Source organism: Gorilla gorilla, chromosome X (genome assembly GCF_029281585.2).
Source record: "Gorilla gorilla gorilla isolate KB3781 chromosome X, NHGRI_mGorGor1-v2.1_pri, whole genome shotgun sequence".
Classification (NCBI taxonomy): Eukaryota; Metazoa; Chordata; class Mammalia; order Primates; family Hominidae; genus Gorilla; species Gorilla gorilla.
In genome coordinates this window covers 60,195,204-60,217,978 of record NC_073247.2, presented here as the reverse complement: position 1 = coordinate 60,217,978, position 22,775 = coordinate 60,195,204, and the positions used below count along the sequence as shown (strand labels likewise).

The 22,775-nt window shown below is 40.2% G+C and overlaps 1 protein-coding gene and 4 non-coding genes across 6 annotated transcripts in view; all 5 read right to left on the bottom strand.

Annotated features, from left to right (window-relative positions):
• CLCN5 (chloride voltage-gated channel 5) overlaps window positions 1–22,775 on the bottom strand; it is a 161,556-nt gene that overhangs the window by 57,261 nt on the left and 81,520 nt on the right. The gene's annotated exons all lie outside the window — the stretch shown is intronic.
• Window positions 14,547–14,658, bottom strand: MIR502A (microRNA mir-502a). The gene has a single exon (NR_106400.1). It is a non-coding gene; the product is annotated as a microRNA mir-502a (primary transcript).
• Window positions 15,890–15,999, bottom strand: MIR660 (microRNA mir-660). The gene has a single exon (NR_106377.1). It is a non-coding gene; the product is annotated as a microRNA mir-660 (primary transcript).
• MIR362 (microRNA mir-362) lies at window positions 20,209–20,317 on the bottom strand. The gene has a single exon (NR_106454.1). It is a non-coding gene; the product is annotated as a microRNA mir-362 (primary transcript).
• Window positions 20,726–20,836, bottom strand: MIR502B (microRNA mir-502b). The gene has a single exon (NR_106521.2). It is a non-coding gene; the product is annotated as a microRNA mir-502b (primary transcript).

Genomic DNA, 22,775 nt, shown 5'->3' with positions numbered 1-22,775 from the left:
TTCCTCTCAACATTCCCTTTGTTCACATATCTATGTTGACTGCATAATCTCTTCTACTTGAGTCTTGTGACTACACCATGTCTTTCTCACTTCCATTGTTCTGGCAACTCCAGTGTTGTCTCAGAGTAGGTGTTCAATAAATGCTTACTGAGGAGTATTCCAGTTGGGGAGGAAGGGTTAAGAGGTAATCAACATATTTATATGGCTGACACTCAATAAATCTTTACCTTGCCCTATGAGGGAAGGGAATTAGGGAGATAAAAAGAGTTTATTACTTCATCATTACTCTCAAGGAATTTATGATCTAGTTGGGAAGAAAACCTTCACACCATGCAATTACACAGCAGCTAGGTGTTAAATTGTTACAATTGGCATTCAGAAAATGGAATGGGAGATTGTAAGCTAGAGACTTCAGGGAGGAGAGAGGGTATTCCAGGACCAGGAAACAAAATGGCCAAAGACTTGAAGATGAGAATGAAGGTGGCATTCGTGCTTGGCTAGAAGACAAGGAAGGTGTCTATGAACAAATGGATAGAGACAGGTCATGAAGGACCTGGGAAGTCAATGGAGTCACTGAGGTTTTTGAGGAGCAACATGATAAAAACATCATTTTAGGAGGTAAGTGTGGCAGCAGTAGTCTGGAAGAGAAGAGGAGGAAAGGGCTGGTAAGGCAGTTTGCCATTTCCAATTTCAATGTAGGTGATTTAGGTTGGAGGAGAAAGAAGGAAAAGGGAAGGAAGAGTACACACTCCCAATAATTGTACTAAGATCAAGGCAAGGGCCCTTGGTGGGGGTGGACAGGATGGTGCTAGTTTGTGGTATGGCTTACTGGCATCCTGTTTTACTAGTGACATTGACATGTGTTGGTTCAAATAAATTAATACCATCACAACTAACCCATTTGGCAAAAACAAATGTATAAAACAACAGGTGGGCTGACACACACGACCCCACAAATGAAAATACAAAGCATGTCACATATTTCACTGCTAGCAAGCACAGAGAAACAATAAACTTTCCTATTTCTTTCTTATTTTTGCTCCACAAAAGTATCTGTTGACCTATACATGGCATTCTGGGTAAGTAATATATGCCGGATACTGCAAACACAGAAAAGGGAGAATGCAAGAGGAAGAAGGGGATTAGAGATGCATTATACAATTAACGAACATACAAGTATTGTCATATCATTTAAAATAAAACATTAAGACAATCCGAAGTAAAGCAGTGAAAGCAATAGGAGCTGACACACACATAAAATCACCTTCTGTCTACCCACTATACTTTTGAGCTACTCAAGGACAGAGTTACTTAAATCTGTGCTCCCAAGTGCCTGACACAAAGCGAGGGCTCAGAAAATAATCTAGCTTATACTCCATTTCCAGTTTTAGTTACTTTATTTTGAGAAATGGAAATCAAATGCAAATCTTGCATGTTAATCTCTGAGTGCCATAGAACGTGCTTATTTCAGAGGCTTGGACTAATTCTTAACCCATAGCACTTTCTCCACCTGTTAGAATTTCAGACATTTCAGGCTAGAATTCCAGGAGGAAATAGTAGTGCTTCTTCTTACAGAGTAGTCTTCATCTGGGAGTTATCCCTACAGACGAGTAGGGGTTATGAGAAAAAGGTGAGGACTCTGAACAGGCAATACCAGAGCAGCAGTTCTCAAACTTTTTGCTCTCAGGATCCCTTTAGTCATCAAAATTACTGAGGACCCTTAAAGAGCTTTTATTTATATTGATAACATCTATAGATATATACTGTATTTGAAATTAAAATGTTTGAAGTCAGGTAGTGTGATGCCTCCAGCTTTGTTCTTTTGGCTTAGGATTGACTTGGTGATGTGGGCTCTTTTTTGGTTCCATATGAACTTTAAAGTAGTTTTTTCCAATTCTGTGAAGAAAGTCATTGGTAGCTTGATGGGGATGACATTGAATCTATAAATTACCTTGGGCAGTATGGCCATTTTCACAATATTGATTCTTCCTACCCATGGGCATGGAATGTTCTTCCGTTTCTTTGTATCCTCTTTTACTTCATTGAGCAGTGGTTTGTAGTTCTCCTTGAAGAGGTCCTTCACGTCCCTTGTAAGTTGGATTCCTAGGTATTTTATTCTCTTTGAAGTAATTGTGAATGGGAGTTCACTCATGATTTGGCTCTCTGTTTGTCTGTTATTGGTGTATAAGAATGCTTGTGATTTTTGTACACTGATTTTGTATCTTGAGACTTTGCTGAAGTTGCTTATCAGCTTAAGGAGATTTTGGGCTGAGACAATGGGGTTTTCTAGATATACAATCATGTCATCTGCAAACAGGGACAATTTGACTTCCTCTTTTCCTAATTGAATACCCTTTATTTCCTTCTCCTGCCTAATTGCCCTGGCCAGAACTTCCAACACTATGTTGAATAGGAGTGGTGAGAGAGGGCATCCCCAAAACAGCACGGTACTGGTACCAAAACAGAGATATAGATCAATGGAACAGAACGGAGCCCGCAGAAATAACGCCGCATATCTACAACTATCTGATCTTTGACAAACCTGACAAAAACAAGCAATGGGGAAAGGATTCCCTAGTTAATAAATGGTGCTGGGAAAACTGGCTAGCCATATGTAGAAAGCTGAAACTGGATCTCTTCCTTACACCTTATACAAAAATTAATTCAAGATGGATTAAAGACTTAAACATTAGGCCTAAAACCATAAAAACCCTAGAAGAAAACCTAGGCAATACCATTCAGGACATAGGCATGGGCAAGGACTTCATGTCTAAAACACCAAAAGCAATGGCAACAAAAGCCAAAATTGACAAATGGGATCTAATTAAACTCAAGAGCTTCTGCACAGCAAAAGAAACTACCATCAGAGTGAACAGGCAACCTACAAAATGGGAGAAAATTTTCGCAACCTACTCATCTGACAAAGGGCTAATATCCAGAATCTACAATGAACTCAAACAAATTTACAAGAAAAAAAAAAACAACCCCATCAAAAAGTGGGCGAAGGACATGAACAGACACTTCTCAAAAGAAGACATTTATAAAGCCAAAAAACACATAAAAACATGCTCACCATCTCTGGCCATCAGAGAAATGCAAATCAAAAACACAATGAGATACCATCTCACACCAGTTAGAATGGCAATCATTAAAAAGTCAGGAAACAACAGGTGCTGGAGAGGATGTGGAGAAATAGGAACACTTTTTCACTGTTGGTGGGACTGTAAACTAGTTCAACCCTTGTGGAAGTCAGTGTGGCGATTCCTCAGGGATCTAGAACGAGAAATACCATTTGACCCAGCCATCCCATTACTGGGTATATACCCAAAGGACTATAAATCATGCTGCTATAAAGACACACGCACACGTATGTTTATTGCAGCACTATTCACAATAGCAAAGACTTGGAACCAACCCAGATGTCCAACAATGATAGACTGGATTAAGAAAATGTGGCACATATACACCATGGAATACTATGCAGCCATAAAAAATGATGAGTTCATGTCCTTTGTAGGGACATGGATGAAATTGGAAATCATCATTCTCAGTAAACTATCGCAAGAACAAAAAACCAAACACCACATATTCTCACTCATAGGTGGGAATTGAACAATGAGAACACATGGACACAGCAAGGGGAACATCACACTCTGGGGACTGTTGTGGGGTGGGGGGAGGGGGGAGGGATAGCATTAGGAGATATACCTAATGCTAAATGACGAGTTAATGGGTGCAGCACACCAGCATGGCACATGTATACATATGTAACTAACCTGCACATTGTGCACATGTACCCTAAAACTTAAAGTATAATAATAATAATAATAATAAAGAAATTAAAATGGAAAAATGTTTAAAATATACAATGATTTATTTAAATGTCACAATACTCAAATGTCTGGGTTAATAGAGGATTACTGGATTCTGCTTAACATATTCTACCAGTTCTCAGAGGAATGACATCTTCACCCATACTACAGTCTGCAGAAAATTCCACTGTATATTCATGAGAAAATGAGTAAAAAAGGCAAATAATATCTTAATATGAAAATAGTTTTGACCTTAAAGACCCCCTAAAAGGGTCTCAATAACTCACAGACTATACTGTGAGAATGTCTGAAGTAAAGAAAGAACTCAGCATGGACAAATTGTACTTGGGCAACACCCACAGTTGATGAGAAAGAGGAAGAGGACAAACCAGTCAGAAGAGACCATGTGGACAGCTGGGAAAGTGAAGCAAATAACAAACTAATATTTTCTGTAAATTCGCCCAAAGGAGTAACAGCCTATAGAGAGAGATTGTTTGAATCATTAAAATTGGATTCTAATAGATGAATAGGCAAAATACATTGGTAGATAATTTGTTTTTTAATGGCTTTAAAAATTCAGGTAAATTAAAATTAAAACAATAATATGCTATGTTCCCTTAGCTAATCAGCTTTTCTTTGGTGCTATCTCAGAGATTCTTCAGATATGATAAGAAATACCCTGTTATACAGGCTTTCAAGAGTGTCATAAATGGGAAGTGTAGAGAAGCACCCTGGAGGATCAAGGACAAGGGTCTACCAGGCCTGACGAAGACAACACTAGAAATGTAAAGATCACTTTCACTTTGGAACATACATGTAAAACTCCTAAACAAAACTTTAACAAACTAAATATAGCATCACCTTGAAAGATTTGCCTGCTATATATAAGAAGGAATTATTCCAGGAATGCAAGACCGGTATCACATGGGAAACTACCAACATAAGTTATCAGATTAACAGATACAAATTTTAAATCCATAATTATCTTATCTCAACAGATGTCAGGAATTGATTTTTAAATTTACAGTCATTCTGTATTTAAAAGTTTAAAATGTTCCATGTAGAGGATTTCTTTCTTGACATGATGTAGAATATCTAAATTAAAAAACCAAGAAGCAAATACCATTCCCCTTAATACAGGAAGGCATGATACTTCTTGTTGCCAATTATATTTAACACGGTACAAGAAAAGCTTTAAAAGGACAAAAATGAGGAATGCATATAGAAAAGGAAGATATATGGTATTCCAGTTTGGATTACATGAATGCATACCTATTACAACTCCAAAAATACCAACTAAAAATAGCCAAAAGTAATATATGAACTCATAAATTAGGAGGTAAATCTACTAAAAACTGCATTCCTACATATAACCATAGAACTAGAAAATATAATGATAAAAGAATTCATATATGATAGAGACATACTGAAACACAGTATTACTTTAAAATTTATAAAAAGCCAAATAGGAATGAAAAAAGGAAGATATAAATCAACAGAGATGTATTATGCTCTTGATTGGAAAGTCTAAATATAGCAAGAATGAAATAGACTCTAATTTGAATTATGTTACAGCTATATATTAATCTAAAGTCCCCATGGCATCCTTTATATAACTTGACAGACTGGTAGTGATATTCATCTAGAAGAATAAGTAGACACAGATACTAGTATATGTATTTCCTTAAATGTAAATATGGCAAATTTATCTGTAGATTTTGGTCTTCTACAAAGAAGCAATCATCAAAACCTTATGGCACTGGGTTAAGAATAGAAAGTTATTGTGAATAGTGCCGCAATAAACATACATGGGCATGTGTCTTTATAGCAGCATGATTTATAATCCTTTGGGTATATACCCAGTAATGGGATGGCTGGGTCAAATGGTATTTCTAGTTCTAGATCCCTGAGGAATCACCACACCAACTTCCACAATGGTTGAACTACTTTACAGTCCCACCAACAGTGTAAAAGTGTTCCTATTTCTCTACATCCTCTCCAGCACCTGTTGTTTCCTGACTTTTTAATGATCACCATTGTAACTGGTGTGAGATGGTATCTCATTGTGTTTTTGATTTGCATTTCTCTGATGGCCAGTGATGGTGAGCTTTTTTCATGTGTTTTTTGGCTTTATAAATGTCTTCTTTTGAGAAGTGTCTGTTCATTGGAACCAACCCAAATGTCCAACAATGATAGACTGGATTAAGAAAATGTGGCACATATACACCATGGAATACTATGCAGCCATAAAAAATGATGAGTTCATGTCCTTTGTAGGGACATGGATGAAGCTGGAAACCATCATTCTCAGCAAACTGTTGCAAGGACAAAAAACCAAACACCGCATGTTCTCACTCATAGGTGGGAATTGAACAAAGAGAACACATGGACACAGGAAGGGGAACATCACACACCGGGGACTGTTGTGGGGTCAGGGGAGGGGGGAGAGATAGCATTAGGAGATATACCTAATGCTAAATGACAAGTTAATGGGTGCAGCACACCAACATGACACATGTATACATATGTAACAAACCTGCAAGTTGTGCACATGTACCCTAAAACTTAAATAAAAAAAAAAGAATAGAAAGTTTAGCAATGGATCCAAACTATTTGAACTTAATAGTTGCTAAATCAGAAGCAACACAAATATAAGGAAAGACTCATTTTTTAGTAAATAGTTGAGGAATCGCTCGGTATCGAAATGGGGAATATAGAATTACAACATGTACCACAGTGCAAACATTCCAGATGGGTTTTTTAAAAGTTGATTTTTAAAAAAACATAGAATAGTATATTTGTCCCAGATGTGAACAGACAAAATTAGTTCTGATCCAGAAAGACAAAAAATTGATTAATTCATATATACTAAAATAAAGAAACAACTTCTTGCATCAGGGAATGTATGCAATAAAATGAAGTGAAAGGAACAGAAAAAGGACATATCTGCATCATCACTGATAAAGGCTAAGGAAAAGGTGGATGCAAATATCCAAGTAAAAATCAAAGTATGACTTCCAGTTTCGAGTCCACTGTATAAGAAGCTTGGAAGTCATCACTCCCATCCCCACAATACAAACTGGAAATCAACAACTCTTCTCAGCTCCATCAGAGAACTGAGATCACAGGGCAAACTGCTTCCCCCAAAATTAGAGAAAGAGACAGACGGATACAGACTCATTGCTTACATGAACAGAAACCTCCATAGGAACACGAACAGAAACTTACAGTTTAGGTTCTCTGGGGTAGGAAAACCTAACTATAACTGAGGAGGCTGAGTGTGGATAAGCTCAAAAGCTTAAAAACTCCAGGGAGCCCAGTCTTAGGGGGACCTCACACTTTGAAGAGTTTTACCTCCAGGAGTCCTAAAACATTCTTGTTCTTACAGTGAAGATCAGAGAAAAATCTCTTTCTGCTTCCAGCAGGGGGAGGGGAAACAGTCATTTTACAATTATAACCAGAGCATTTGGTTTTTCTTATAAGGCATACCTTCATGAAAAACTATTTTACCAGGGCCTAATCAACTTGGGAAAAAGTCAGTATCTAATTCTATCTCCCACCAGCCTTTCTATCTTACCTAAGTGGGGAAAAAACAAAACGAAAGGGAGAAGCACTTTTCAAAGTCATAACTGAGGGCACAGGCTCACTAAAAAACTGCAACCTAATCATATGACTACAGAATGCTTCCATTCTCTCAACATTTTATCACTACTTCTATAGAGATCCTGTATAATAACAGGGGAATATGACTGAAAGAATTGTACATTTTAAATTTAGTTAAGAAGTCTCCAGGGAAATGGAAACCCAAATACACAAGAGTCAAAAACAGACACTAGTGGAAATCTTAGCCTCTGACACATTTAATTACAACAAATGTAAACACAGCCTAACTCCTATCCAGATAAACATAAACCTTATACTAAAGGTCTATTTACCTCAGTCACTTTTACCTAGTATATCATGTCTAGCTTTCAACAAAAAAATACAAGGTATACTAAAGGACAAAAAAAAAAAACACTGCATGAAGATAAAGAGTCAGACATGGAAGGAATGTTGGAATTATTATAACAGCAATTTAAAATATGTTTAATATGCTAAAGGCCCTAATGGAAAAAGTGGACAACACGCAAGAGCAGATGAGTAATGTAAGCAGAGAGATGGAAATCTTAAGAATCAAAAGGAAATGCTAGAAATCAAAAACACCATAACAGAAATAAAGAATGCCTTTGATTGATTCATCAATAAATTAGACACAGCAGAGAAAGAATGAGCAAGCTGGAAGAAATAGCAACAGAAACTTCTGAAACTGAAATTCAAAGAGAAAGAAAATGGAAAAGGAACAGAATGTCCAAGGACTGTGGAACAATTACAAAAGACATATAACTGGAATACCAGAAGGAGAAGAAAGAAATACAAGAAGCCAGGCGTGGTTGGTTGCTCACCCCTGTAATCCTAGCACTTTGGGAGGCCTAGGTGGGTGGATCACGAGGTCAGGAGTTCAAAACCAGCCTGGCCAACATGGTGAAATCCCGTCTCTCCTAAAGATACAAAAAATTAGCCAGGCATGGTGGTGCGCACCTGTACTCCCAGCTACTCAGGAGGCTGAGGCAGGAGAATCACTTGAACCCAGGAGGCAGAGGTTGCAGTGAGCCGAGTTTAAGCCATTGTACGCCACTGTACTCCAGCCTGGGCAACAGGCCAAGACTTCGTCTCAAAAAAAAGAAAGAAAGAAAGAAAGAAAGAAAGAAATAGAAGAAATACATAAAGTAATAATGACTAAGAATTGTTTCAAATTAATGACAGATACCAAACCACAGTTCCAGGCAGGAAGCTCACAGAACACTAAGGAGGATGAATACAAAAAAATCTATACCTACGCATATCATATCCAAACTGCAGAAAATCAAAGGAAAAAAATCTTCAAAGTTGCCGGGGTAAAACAAATACCTTACCTTTTACCTATGGAGGAGCAAGGACAGAATTACAGCAGACATCTTCAGAAATCTCTTCAAGAATACAGAGATAGACATAACATGCTACTACTAGTCAAAACAAATGTGGAGTAGGTATATTAATTTCAGACAGAGCAGACTTCACAGCAGGGAAAATTATCAGCGATAAAGAGGGGTACTGCATAATGATAAAGGGGTCAATACTCTAAAAACACATAATAATCTCTAATAAATAAGCACCTAACAACAGTGTCAACATATGAGGCAAAAACTGATAGAGATACAAGGAGAAATAGATGAATGTACTATTATAGTTGGAGACTTCACCACCCCTCTATTAGTAATTGACAGATACAGCAGACAGAAGATCAGTAAAGACATAGGTAAACTGAACAGCATCATCCATCAACTAGATCAAGTTGATGTCTATAAAACACTTCATTTAACAACAGCAGAATACATATTCTTCTCAAGCTCACACAGAACATTCACTAAGACAGAAAACATTTGGGCCATAAAACATACTTTAACAAATTTAAAAGAACAGAAATCATGCAAAGTATGCTCTCAGAGGACAATGGAATTAGACTAGAAATCAGTAAGACAAAGCTTGAAAACTCAAATACTTGGAGATTAAACACTCTTCTAAATATCACATGGGTTAAAGAAGTCTAAAGAAAAATTAAAAAACATTTTGAACTAAATGAAAATGAAGAAACCACTTATCAAAATTTGTGGGATGCAGTGAAACCAGTGCTTAGAGGGATATTTATAGTATTGAATGCATATATTAATAAAGAAGAAAGATCTATAATCAATAATCTAAGCCTCCACCTTAGGTAACTAAAAAAATTAAAAGAATTGAATCCAAAGTAAGCAGAAGAGAAGAAGTAATAAAACTTAGAGTAGAAATCAATGAAACTGAAAACAGGACATCAACAGAGAAAGTCAACAAAACCAAAAGCTGGTTCGTTGAGGAGATCAATAAAATTGATAAACCTCTAGCCCGGTTAAGTAAGCATGAAAGACAGAAGGCACAAATTACTTTTTGTATTTTGGTATTACAAAATAATACCCTGATCTGATTGTGATACATTGTATGTATTAAAATGTCACTGTGTACCCCACAAATATGTATAATTACATGTCAATTTAAAAATAATTAAGGAAAAAATAAAATAGAGACCATCACTATCGATCATATGGTCATTAAAAAGATAATAAAGGAATATTAACAATTTGATGCCCACAAATTTGATTAATTCAGATGAAACGGATCAATTCTCCTTGAAATACACAATCTACCAAAACTCATGCAAGGAGAAACAGATCATGTGAAAAGACATGTATCTATTAAATAAACTAAACTATTAATAAATAAACTTCCAAGACAGAAAGCCCTAGACCCAGATGGATTCACTAGTGTATTCTACCAAACATTTAAAGACGAAATTGTACCAGTTTTCTATAATCTCTTTCAGAAGATAGAAGCAAAGGGAACACTTCTTAATTCATTACCCTAATACCAAAACTGAATGGAGAGATTACAAGAAAGCTAAACTACAGACCAATATCTCCCATGAACATAGATGCAAAAATCCTGAACATATTAGCAAATTGAGCATGAGAATATATAAAAAGAATTATATGTACATCATGACCAAGTGGGATTTATCCCAGTTATGGAAGGCTAGTTCAACATTCAAAAATAAATTAGCGTAATCTAGCATATTAACAGGCTTAAGAAGAAAAATCACATCATCATATAAATCGACATAGAAAATACATTTGACAATACGCAACACCCATTCACGATAAAAACTCTAATTAAACTAGGAATAGAGGGGAACTTCTTCAACTTGATAAAGAACATCTACAAAAACCTACAGCTAACATTTAATTGTACAAGACTCAAGACTTTTCCAGCAACATTAGCAAAAAGCAAGGATATCCCTTCTCACCAACCCATTTCAACATCATACTGAAAGACCTAGCTAATGCAAAAAAGACAAGGAAGGGAAGTAAAAGATACACAGAGTGGGAGAAAGAAATAAAAACTTTTTGTTCACTGATGACATGATTGTCGATGTAGAAAATCCAAAGAGTCAACAACTCCTGAAACAAATGAGTAACTATAGCAAGGTTGCAGAATATAAGGTTAATATACAAAAATCAACTGCTTTCTCATACACTAGCAATGACAAACTGGAATTTGAAAAATCAGAACACAATGCTATTTACATTAGTTCTAAAAATCAAATAATTAAGTATAAAACTAACCAAAATATGTACAAGACCTACATAAGGAAAACTACAAAACTCAGATGAAACAAATCAAAGATCTAAATAAATAGATATTCCATGAACTTGGATAGGAAGACTCAATATTGTCAAGAAGTAAGTTTTTCCCAACTTGATCTACAGGTTCAGTGCAGTTCCAATCAAAATTCCAGCAAGTTATTTTGTGGGTATCAACAAACTGATTCTAAAGTTTAGCCAGAGAGACAAATGACCCAGAATAGCCAACACAATTTTGAAAGAGAAGAACAAAGCTGGAAGACTGACACTATCCAACTTCAAGGCTTACTATAAAGCTACAATAATCAAGACAGTGTGATAATGGCATAAGAATATAGATCAATAGAACAGAACAAATCCAGAAATATACCCACAAAAATATAGTCAATGGATCTTTGACAAATGAGCAAAGGCAATACAATGACACAAATATATTCTTTTCAATAAATGGTACTGAAACAACTGGACATGCACATGCAAAAAAAAAATGAATCTAGAGGTAGGTCTTCAACTTTCACAAAAATTAACTCAAAATAGAAGACTGACCTAAATGTAAAACACAGAACTATAAAACTCCTAGAAAATAATGTAGGCTAAAATCTAAGTGATCTTAGGTTTGGTGGTGACCTTTTAGATACAACACCAAAAGCATGATCCATGAAAGAAAAAATTGATAGACTGGACTTCATTATAATTAAAAACTTCTGCTCTGCAAAAGCCACTGTTAATTGAATGAAAAAGCAAATCACACATGGGAAAAATATTTGCAAAAGACATATCTTAGAAAGGGATTGTATCTAAAATAAGTAAGAAACTCTTTAAGCTCAAGGATAAGAAAACATTCCTATTAGAATGCCTAAAATCCAAAACACTAACAAAACCAAATGTTGATGAGGATATGGAGTAACAGGAACTCTCGTTCACTGCTGATGGAAATGTAAAATGGTACAGCCACTTTGGAGGACAGTTTGGTGGTTTCTTACGAAATTAAACATAGTCTTACCATATGATCCAGCAACACTTCCTGGTATTTTACTCAAGTGAGTTGAGAACTTATGTCCATACAAGATCCTGCACACAAACGTTTATAGCAGCTTTATTCATAATTGCCAAAATGTAGAAGGAACCAAGCTGCCCTTCAGTGGGTGAAAGGATAAATAAACTTTGTGCCTCCAGACAATGGAATACTATGCAGTGATAAAAAGAAATAAGCTGGTTACTATATGGGATAAATGGGGAAAAAAATGAAAGAAAAGAAATGAGCTATCAAGTCATGAAAAGATATGAGGAGCCTTAAATGCATAGTGCTAAGTAAAATAAGCCATTCTGAAAAGGCTGCATAATGTATGATTCTAACTATATGACATTCTGGAAAATGCAAAACTATGGAGACAGTAAAATGATCAGCGGTTGCCAGGGGTTTAGGGTGGGGGAGGGGGGATAAATAGGCAGAACTCAGAGGAATTTTAGGGCAGTGAAACTATTCTGTATGATACTATAATGGTCATGCATGTCATTATACACTTGTCAAAACCCATAGAGTATATAACACAAAGAGGGAACTCTAATGTAAACTATGGTTTACATTAATAATTATATTTAAACTATTATTTAATAATAGTTATAATACATTATAATTATACTATTATTTAATAATAATGTCTCAACATTAGCCCATCAATTTTAACAAGTGTACAACACTCATGCAAGATGTTAATAGCGGAAACTGGGGTGTCTCGAGAATATATGACAACTCTATACTTTCCATTCAATCTTTTTGTAAACCTAAAACTGCTCAAAAAAGTCTATGAATTTTTAAAATATGGAAAGAAACTAAAAGAGCCGTTTACACATAAGGAAATTTTGATGCTAAAAATCATCCTGTGTAACACAGAAATCCCCCTAGTAATGATAGAATAGAAATTTTAAGTCATTTAAACCAATGGTTCTCAAACTTCAGTGTGCATCAGAATCATCTGGAGGGCTGTTAAAACACAGATTGCTGGGCCCCACCCCTGACTTTCTGATTACCTAGGTCTGAGGTGAGGCCTGAGAGTTTATTTCTAACAAGTTCCTGGAGGATGTTGATGCTGCTAGTCTTGGGCATCAAGAGAGATGTAAAGTCTGATAAAATAAGACTAAGGCTGAGCAGTAACCAAAATGAGATTTTAGAGTATACAAAAGATAAGGAGCACATATTAAATAACCTGAATCTTTACTGCAGGTTAGATTGGGAGAATCTGGGAGAGAAGAAGGACCGAGGATCAGAATCTATAAGTCCCAAATGTTTAAGAACTTGAGGACTGAAATGGAGTGTCTGTCTCTTTCTGTCTGTCACCACTATTTATAATACTGTATTGCTACGCTGACCTGAACACTACAAATTTGCAATGGGCAATGAGCAAAAATGATAAGATGGGTAGGAATGAATAGATCAGCTTAGCTAAGAAGAAAGTAACAACTGAAGAATACTGCTGAGGTCACAGTAGAAAGCACTCAGGCTCAAGCGCTAAGGATGGGAGGAGGGGAGTGAATCAGATCATGGGCACCTGTACTCCCTAGGTGAGAGAGAGAGAGATGGAGAGCGGACAGAGAGAGTGATAGACTGAAACAGAGACATGTATAGTCCATCTCTATTTGACTAAAGTAAGGTAATATAAAGATATAGGCTGTTCTCATTTCCATATTGTGTGGTGTGCATACAAGATCAGCAATAAGAAGGGTCCCTTGCTCTTCACCCCCTCTAATTCAAGAAGAGTCTGTAATAGACATCTAAAGGCAGCTCATAGTTCTACTCAGGATGTCCTGGAAGATAAAGGGCAGCTTATAAGCTGAAACTCCTATACATTCTGTAAGTGTAAAGCTTCATGAATGTGTGCATCTCCCTGTCCTCAGAGGGGACAGAGTTGGGGGAATAGGAAGACTCTCTCTTTGGCCCCCATCATTTGTGCCCACCTGTCTGAATTTCATTCTTCTAAAGCTGCCCATCAGAGAGCACATCCAGTGATTTTGACTCTCGTTTGTCACTGCATCCTTAACACTAAAAAGAGTATCTGTCACACTCTAGAAACTCAAGACATAGGAAGGCAAGAAAAGAGACATACATGCACTCAGTCCATATATATACATATAGGTAGGCAAGGCTCCATCTCATTGAATCCTTGGCTTAATACTTGAGACAGCACTCACATCTAGGTTGGAAGGAAGTGAGGGAGCAAATCAGAAGGCTCTGGTTCCCGCCCACCACCCTGTGTGTGGACAGCAGGTGGGGAACACAGAGAAAGCTCACTGTCTCACTCTGGATACCTGCATACATGGACATTATTTAATAAGGACATTTATTCTAATATACAGACAAGCGCACCAGAGCACCTGAAGTCCCTAACTATTCTGTTCTGTGCTTCCCCAACACACACCCATCACTCAAAAGCTATGACAGGGGAGGGTGGGAGGGGTGATGTCTAGGCTCTCTGTCCTTCTTGGTACAGTTGAGCTCCCCCTCTCTGAATCCTTGCCCAGGTGCATTGCATTGAGACAGCACTAGCACCCAGATAGCAAGGATTAGAGAGGGGGAGCAGGGCAGAAGGCTTGGGCACCTGCCGTGCTCGAAGCAGAGAAGGTTCTCTGTTACACAGGTCTGTGTGAGAACAGGAATGAGAGTCTTGCATTGTGTATATGTTGGGAGAGGGTGTCAATAAGAAGTTCCATTCTGTGGCCCACACTAACTCAGCACATGCAGGAATATTAGGTGACAAAAAGTCAAGTCTCCTACACATATTCTTTGAGGCAAGAACCAAGTCCATCTTGTGTGATACCATATGCCCACTGCCCTGGCAGCACAGTGTTAGCATGTACTAAGTGCTCAATACTTGTGAAAGGGAGGTAGAGGGGAAGGAGAGGGAGGAGGAAGTGTGACTCACAGGCACTTTGTCTGTCTATGGGCAGAAAAAGGCCCCTCTGAGAGTCCTGGAATAGGTGCTGCACTGAGACAGCATGCACATTTAGGTGGCAAGGATACAAGGGGAAGCAGAGCAGCAGGCTCAGGATGAGCACACCACATACATTTGCACAGGTACCCATGTCTGTGGGAGGGAATAAAGAAAAGCCTGATTTCTGGCACCCTGAGCCCATGTATCCACAGGAAGTTGGATGACATGAGGATGCTTATTCTCCATGAGCCTGCTAGACAGTAAGGTCGGCATCTCTGACAGGTTAGTTTACTGTGGCATTCCCAAACAGCAGGAATTCAGTAAATTTGTTAAAGGGATGAATAAATGAATGGACCAAAAACATGCACACACAAATGACTGACTGAAAGAATGAACAAAGGAAAGAGAAGGGATGGACAGGCTCTGTCCTACACATAGGCAAGGCTCACAAGCTGGTATCCTTGCACAAGTCCATTGTACTGCTAAGACAGCACTTGTGCCTAGGCTGCAAGGCTAGGAGAGGGCAAGCAAAAATCAAAGTCCAGGCACCTGCACACCAGGCATGCATCTGAGTGTGTGTGGCAAGGAAACTTGCAGGCAAGTTTAGATAATAAGGCTCCTTCCTTTCAGCTTTGTACAGAAATGTTTCTACACTTACACATGTGTGTGCACATGCATGCACAATGTGAGCATGTGTATTCATAAGAGAATGAGAAGGCTCAATTCCTGACACACCTGTGTCTGTTGCCTAGGCCTGGGGAAGTCTAGGCACCTAATACTTCCACTAGATAGGAAGTCCCGGAGAGAGACACTATCCATTATTTAGCAGGGTACTCCCAGCACAGCTCATGGCACATCAAAAGTGCGCAATAAACACGGGCTGCTTGAATTGTTCAGCAGAAGATTCACGATGACAAGGCTCACCCTCCTGTAATCCATGCACACAGGAGGTGTTTTGAGAATTCACAACTCCGATATGCAATGGGTATGGGAGAAGGAGCAGTTCATTCTTCTGCACATGGGAGGGGGGTGGGGGAGGAGAGAGAAAGAAAGACAGAAAGAGAGAAAGAGAGAGAGAGAGAGATTGATTGATTGATTGATTGAGAGAGAGACAGATTGAGATTAAAGTGTCAGGTGCATGCCTGGAGAAGCAGTGCCAAGGCTATTCCCTAATAAAGTACTTGTTGTGTGTTCACTTAGCCTCATGTGCTCACTGAATGTGTGGTTATGGAGGAGGTGGAGACAGTAATGAAATGATGGCTTCCCTGTCACAGTCTGCATGGACTCGGCATTGGGAACGTACATGAGCAATGCAGGAGCTCATTCTCTTCCACCCTTCACCTGACTAGCTTATCACTGCCCCTAGCTAGCACTTACACTAAATCAGTGAGTCTCAAACTTAAGTGAGCATCAGAATCAGTTGAGAGCCTTGGTAAAGTACAGATTTCCACGGTTTATGGTGTAGTAGGCCAGGAATGAGCCCAAGAATTGGCATTTTGAACAAGCTCCTAGGTGATACAGATGCTGCTGGCCCAGGGACCACACTGAGAACCACTGCTCTATACATAACTTAAAGAAATGAAATAATGGGACATAGAGGGGTGATACAAAGACTCTACACTTTTAAACATGGATGAGATTCCCTCTCTGAATTTTTGTACAAGGCAATGGACTGGAATAGCATTTGTACCCAACTACCAAGAATGAAAGAGAGGGACAACCTTAATAGAAGGCTCGAGCATCTTCAAATCCATTGTGTTTGTGTGTATGTACAAAAGAAACAGCACTCTCTGGCTCACAGGTGATTTTCCTATGACCATACAAAGGTGAAGTGTCTTTTCTTCATATGCATGTGTGAGATGACTGACAAGTAGGGCCACTTTCCTTCAAGCTCTGGCGGCATAAGTAGCAAGTAGAAAGCCTACTGCCTTGCACACCAGACATGAGTGAGAAGATGCTGCTAATGACACTCATTATCCTATGCACACTGTAGCTGCAGCTCTGTGTAAGGGGGGACACACCTTTTGTAGTTCTCTAGCTGAGCACTGTTGGGGGGTTGGAGAGGGGATGATGGGAAGACTCACTCTCTGCTACATACGTATGCATGAACAATGTGGGCAACAGAAGTTCCTTCTCTTAAACATACTCACTAGGCATGTGAGTATGAGTTCTGTGTCTTTCTTGACCACCCTGTCTCTCCATGTCTGGTGCATGACAGGAGCTCCACCCCTGCTTGTTAAAGGTAGGAATGAATGAAGGATGGGGATTATAAACGGATGTTCTTCGCTCTATGCAGAAAAGGCTCAGCCGTGGAATGCTTGCCTGGGTGCACCGCATTGACACAGCACTTGCATCCAAGTACCAGGATTCAAGAGGGGGAACAGGACTGAAGGCCCAAGCAGCCATACAGAGTATGTGTGTGTGCACGTGTGCGTGTGTGCACATGTGCTCACATGGGTTTACAGGGAAGGCTCACCGCATATAGTGTGTTCATCTGTGACTGTACAGAAAAGTAATGAAAAGGATCTCTCCTATACAGAGCAGCAAGAAGGAAAGTAGCAGTAAGAAGACTTCCCTCATTTAATCCCCATCTATAAGGGAGTTAAGGAAGCTCACTGGCTTGCATGCTGAGAATGGGAGAGAGGAGAGCACAACAGGCTCCATCTCCTACCTTTTCAGTAGGTGGGGTTCTCTGCATGCAGGGCCATGTCTCTGAGTGTGTCTGGTGTACAAGGATTGGGGACATTTGAGAATTTCACTTGAGCAGAACCTGCACATGCTCGTGCATGCAGACTGGGTAACAAGGAACATATAGATCTACTTCGTTCTTTTGAACAGTGGCCTATTCATCCACAACATTTATGTATAGTGTGTTTATGAGTCCCTACCAGAATGTAGGGTAGCAACCTGTCCATTTTGATCCCTGCTATATCCTTGGTGATGAACATAATACCTGCTGTCTAATAGACACTTGAATATCTGTGGAAGGAAGAGGAGGGAGAGTTGATGTGCAAAAGCTCTGTCCTTTTAAGTGTAGACAAGGCTTCTTCCCTTGGAATTCTTGAAAAGGGACAGTGAGTCAAGGCAGTACTGGCACACAGGCTGAAAGAATGTGAGTGATGCACCAGGTCAGAGGGACCACTCTGTGAGGACATGTCTCTGTGGACGTAACCAAGTCAGGCCCTTTCTCTTGCACACAGCGTATTTATGTGTGATTGTACTGAGGTTTAGTAGATTCTCCAACATGTATCTGTACCCCACCCACCCTGTATCCCACCCACCCTCAGGACATGCAGATATAATGAATGAGAAGGAGTCCATTCTCCTCCCTGAACTGTACACTCCATGAAGGTAGGGAACCAGATATGGCTCATTCTCTTGTGGGCCAACTGCCCAGGACAGCACCTGCAATAGAGTAGGTAGGTACTCAACAAATAGTCATAGAAAGGATGGAAGGAGGAGGTAGAAGTGCTCTGTCCTATGCGAAGATGTCACTCCCCCTTGCAGAATCCTTGCCTGGGTGCACTGCATTCAGAAAGCACTCTCACCCAGGTAGCAAGGATTAGAGAGGGGGAACCAGGACAGAAGATTCCAGTACCTGTACACCTCACATGTGCATCTAACAAGAAGGCTTGCTGTTCTTGCCTAGTGCATTAACCTTGCATTGAACTAAAGTAGAGAGAAGTTGCTTCGACAAGTATCAGGCTGGGTGCAGTGGCTCACACCTATAATCCCAACACTTTGGGAGGCTAAGGCTGGTGGATTGCTTGAGCCTAGGAGTTTGAGACCAGCTTGGGCAACATAGTGAGACCCCATCTCTACAAAAAATAAACACAAATTAGCCAGGCATGGTGGCACAAGCCTGTGGTCCCAGCTACTTGAGAGGCTGAGGTGGGAGGATCGCTTGAGCCCAGGTGGTTGAGGCTGCAGTGAACTGTGATGGTGCCAGTGCACTCTAGCCTGAGCAACAGAGCAATACTCCATCAAAAAAGAAAGAAAAGAAAAGAGAGAAGAAAAGAAAGGAAAGGAAAGGAAGGAAAGAAAGGAAAGAAAGAAAAGAAAGAAAAGAAAAAGAAAGAAAAGAAGGAAGGAAGGAAAGAAGGAAAAAACAAGAAACAAGTATCAATGTGACAGCAGGAATGAGAAGACTCACACTTATGGGTGGGTTAAGGTGGGAAGAGGGTAGATAAGAAGTTCCCTATGTGGCCCACTCACCCTCAGTATATGCAGGGGCAATGAGTGGTGACAAAGTCCATTCTCCTCTCAGGCTATAATATCCAGGAAGGCAGGGGCGAAGTCTGCCTTGTTCATTTCTCTGTGTCCAATGCCCATCATGGTGCCCAATACATATTATTTGTGGAAGGAAAGAATGAATGAGGGTCAGAGAGCAGGCAGGCAAGCAGCAAGCAGCTGAGAGGTGACATACAGATCTTCTGTTCTCCACGCAGAGGGAGCTCACCCTCTCAGAATCCTTGCCCGGGTGCATTGCATTCAGAAAGCACTCTCACCCAGGGACAAACGATTAGAGAGGAAGAGCAGAGCAGAAGACTCAGGCACCTGCACCCTGCATGTATATCTCCATATATATTTGACTTTCATGGTCCCATTCCTGCAAAGTATCTCTGTGTGCATTTGCTAAGACAGACGCCTCTCCTCAGGGATAGCATATGTATTCATCCCCCTGCACAAGGCCACATGGACATGCCCTCTCAGACAAAACCTCAGACTAGAATGAAAGACATGAGTGGCATCTTTTTCAGATCACACTTGAGGGTCTGCAGGTGCTGGATGTATTTGGGGCCTAGCAAGGAGGTTGGGACAAACTGTGTATGTGGGCACACATGTACATGCACATGTTGGAAGATGGCACAGAAAATTGGGATACTTTATTCTCTTCTGTTTCTCTGGTAAACTATAAGCTCGTTGAGAGCAAAGACTGGCTGTGCAAGTCTCATCACCCAATGTGTGTTTCCCCATTACAGTATCTGACACATAGTAAGCTGGGAGTAAACAGAAAGCTCATGCTCTCAAAGAGGTGTAAGCTTGTCCAGGGCAATGATGAAGTTCATTCTCCCACAGGTGCCCTCTACAGAGCCCAGGGACCTTAGCTGTCTTATTTACCGTTGTATCTCCACCACCCAGTGCAGGATCTGGCACCGCATAGCAAACACAAACATGTGAAAGAAGGGGACAGGTTGTTGGTCCTTCTACATGCAGACAACGCTCAGCCTCTTTGAATCCTTGAATAGGTGTGTTGCACTGAAATAGCACTCACACCTAGGTTCCAAGGATTCAAGAGGGGGAGCAGACAAGAAGGCTCTGACACCTGCCCTTTTTGTGTGTTTGTATGTGTGCATGTGTAGCTATAACCAAGTCTCACTCTCATGTATATACAGTGTCATTTACTAGGGACTTTACAGAAAGGCAGAGAATCTTCTGCAGAGTTCCATGTGAGATCAGAGAAGATTCATGCTTTTGTGTATGTTTGTGGGTGACAGTGGTAATGAGAAGTCCACTCTGTGGCCCACCCACTCTCAGGGCATGTAGGTGTAATGGCTGATGAGGAATTCCATTCTTCTTCCTCAACTGTAGCTCCATGAGGGTAGGGACCAAGCATGTCTTGTTAGCAACTGTATGCTCATTACTCAACTTAGTATCATATACAGAAAAGGTGGTCAATAAATACTTGTGGAATGGATGATAGGAGGACAGAAAGACGCTCTGTCCTACACGAAGATGAAGCTCTCGCTCTCAGAATCCTTGCCCAGGTGCATTGCATTCAGACAGCACTCTCACCCAGGTAGCAAGGATTAGAGAGGGGGAGCAGAACACAAAGCCCTGTGAGTGTTCAGTGAGAGGGCTCATTCTTCTTCACACAAGGTACTAACTTGTGATGATATAGAAGTAAAGAGAACGGTTCTTGAGCTTTGCATTAAAGATGTCTAGTTAAACACACATTTTGTCTGTTCTCTCAGATAGTAACAACAAAAAAGTATAAACCTATAAAGACAAAGAGACTGGGAGGAGACAGGAGTGTGAAAGGGAGGAAAGAGAGAATGAATATAACGCCAAAGCTCATGATCCCGCAAATGCTTTGTGTGGCTATGCAACAAGAAGGCAGTACAGTTTAGCACAGTTGTTCTCTAACATGCACCAGAATCATCTGAAGACCTGGGTAATATACAGGTTACAGAGGTTTCTGACTTGGTGAGTCTGGGGTGAGACCCAAGAATTTGCATTTCTAACAAGTTCTCAGGTGATACTGATGCTACTGGTCCAGGGACTACACTGGGAGAATCACTAATGTAGTGGAAAAACCAGGCACTTTGGTATCTACGAACCTTGGTTCAAACGCACGCTCTACCACATATTAGCCTAGAGAATCGACCTGATTTTCCCAAGGTCAAGTTAAACACTTTTGAAGAATGAGGACAATTTAAAGCCTACCTCTTAAATGGTGTCAAGAAAATGAAATAAAGTATAGTACCTGGCACACAGCCGTCAACATTTTTACCTCTTACTCTCTATTTTTATGTATGTATGTGTTTGAATGAATGTGCATTTTTAAGGGGGATGGTGAAACTCCTGCATGCAAGGGACAGGTGAGAGAGAAGAGGTCCGAATATCTGTGAGTGTGAGTGCCTGCACAAGGGGATACACAGATTCATCCTCTTAAATTCCTCACGTGTGAGTTGATGAGGTTCTCCTTTAATCTCCCTAGGTCAACAAAGTTCACGCCCCTTCACATAAGGGATATGAAGGAAAACATTAGAAGTTCCACTCTGTGTGTGTGTGTGTGTGTGTGTGTGTGTGTGTGTGTGTGTGTGTGTGACAGAGAGAGAGAGAAAGAGAGAGAGAGAGAGACAGACAGACAGAAAATGAGTAAAGATGGGGGCATCTGGCCCCGTGAGTATAAATCAAAAAGGCTCCTGTCTCTCCTGTCCCTGTATGCTCACATGTCTGCATATGCTGGGCACCCAGCCACACGTGGGCCTCCCTTGCATGCTCATTCTCCTGTATGCCTTGCTTGTGCACATGTGCATATACGAGTATTTGTGTATCTGTGATTGTGAGAGAGAACATTAACAAGGAAGTGCATCTTCATTCAACAGCTACCTAAGGGAAGAATGCCGAGACAGCTCACTGCCCTTTCTGGGAGGGCAAAGAGAGTACAGTTAGGGCAGGAAGGAACCACCCACTGCTTACTTGATCAGTGGGACTCGTGTATACAGGTCTACATCCCTAGATGCCTGACCATCCTGGGGGACAAGGTGGGGTGCTTGGGGGGTGGGAACTAAAGTAAATTCATTCTCCAGTATCCCCAGCATGTGTGCACACCTGCACAGTGAGTACAAATGAGCTTTATCCTCCTATATGTGCTAGCTAGGCAGTACACTCAGGGGACCATGGCTGTCCTGTTCTCTTCTGGCTCCCTACAGGAAGTAAATAATACTGGCAGGCAGCAGGAGAGGGAGGCAATGTACAAGGGCTCTGTCCTTCCATCTGCAGCTAAGGCTCACCCCATCTGAATCCCTGCCAAGGTGCATTGCATGTGGAGAGCACTAGTACCAGTATCAAGGATTAAAGAGAAGAAGCAAATGAGAAGGCTCAGGCACCTGTACCCCAAGGATAGCATGGGAGTTAGGAAAGAAAAAGCTCCCCTTTTCCAGCCCCTTGAACACATGAAGGCAGGCTGAATGGGAATGATGAACTGTGTTCTCTGGCACAAGTTCACCCCACAGTAAAACCAGGGTCCCTGATGCTCTTGCCACTATTGGATCCCC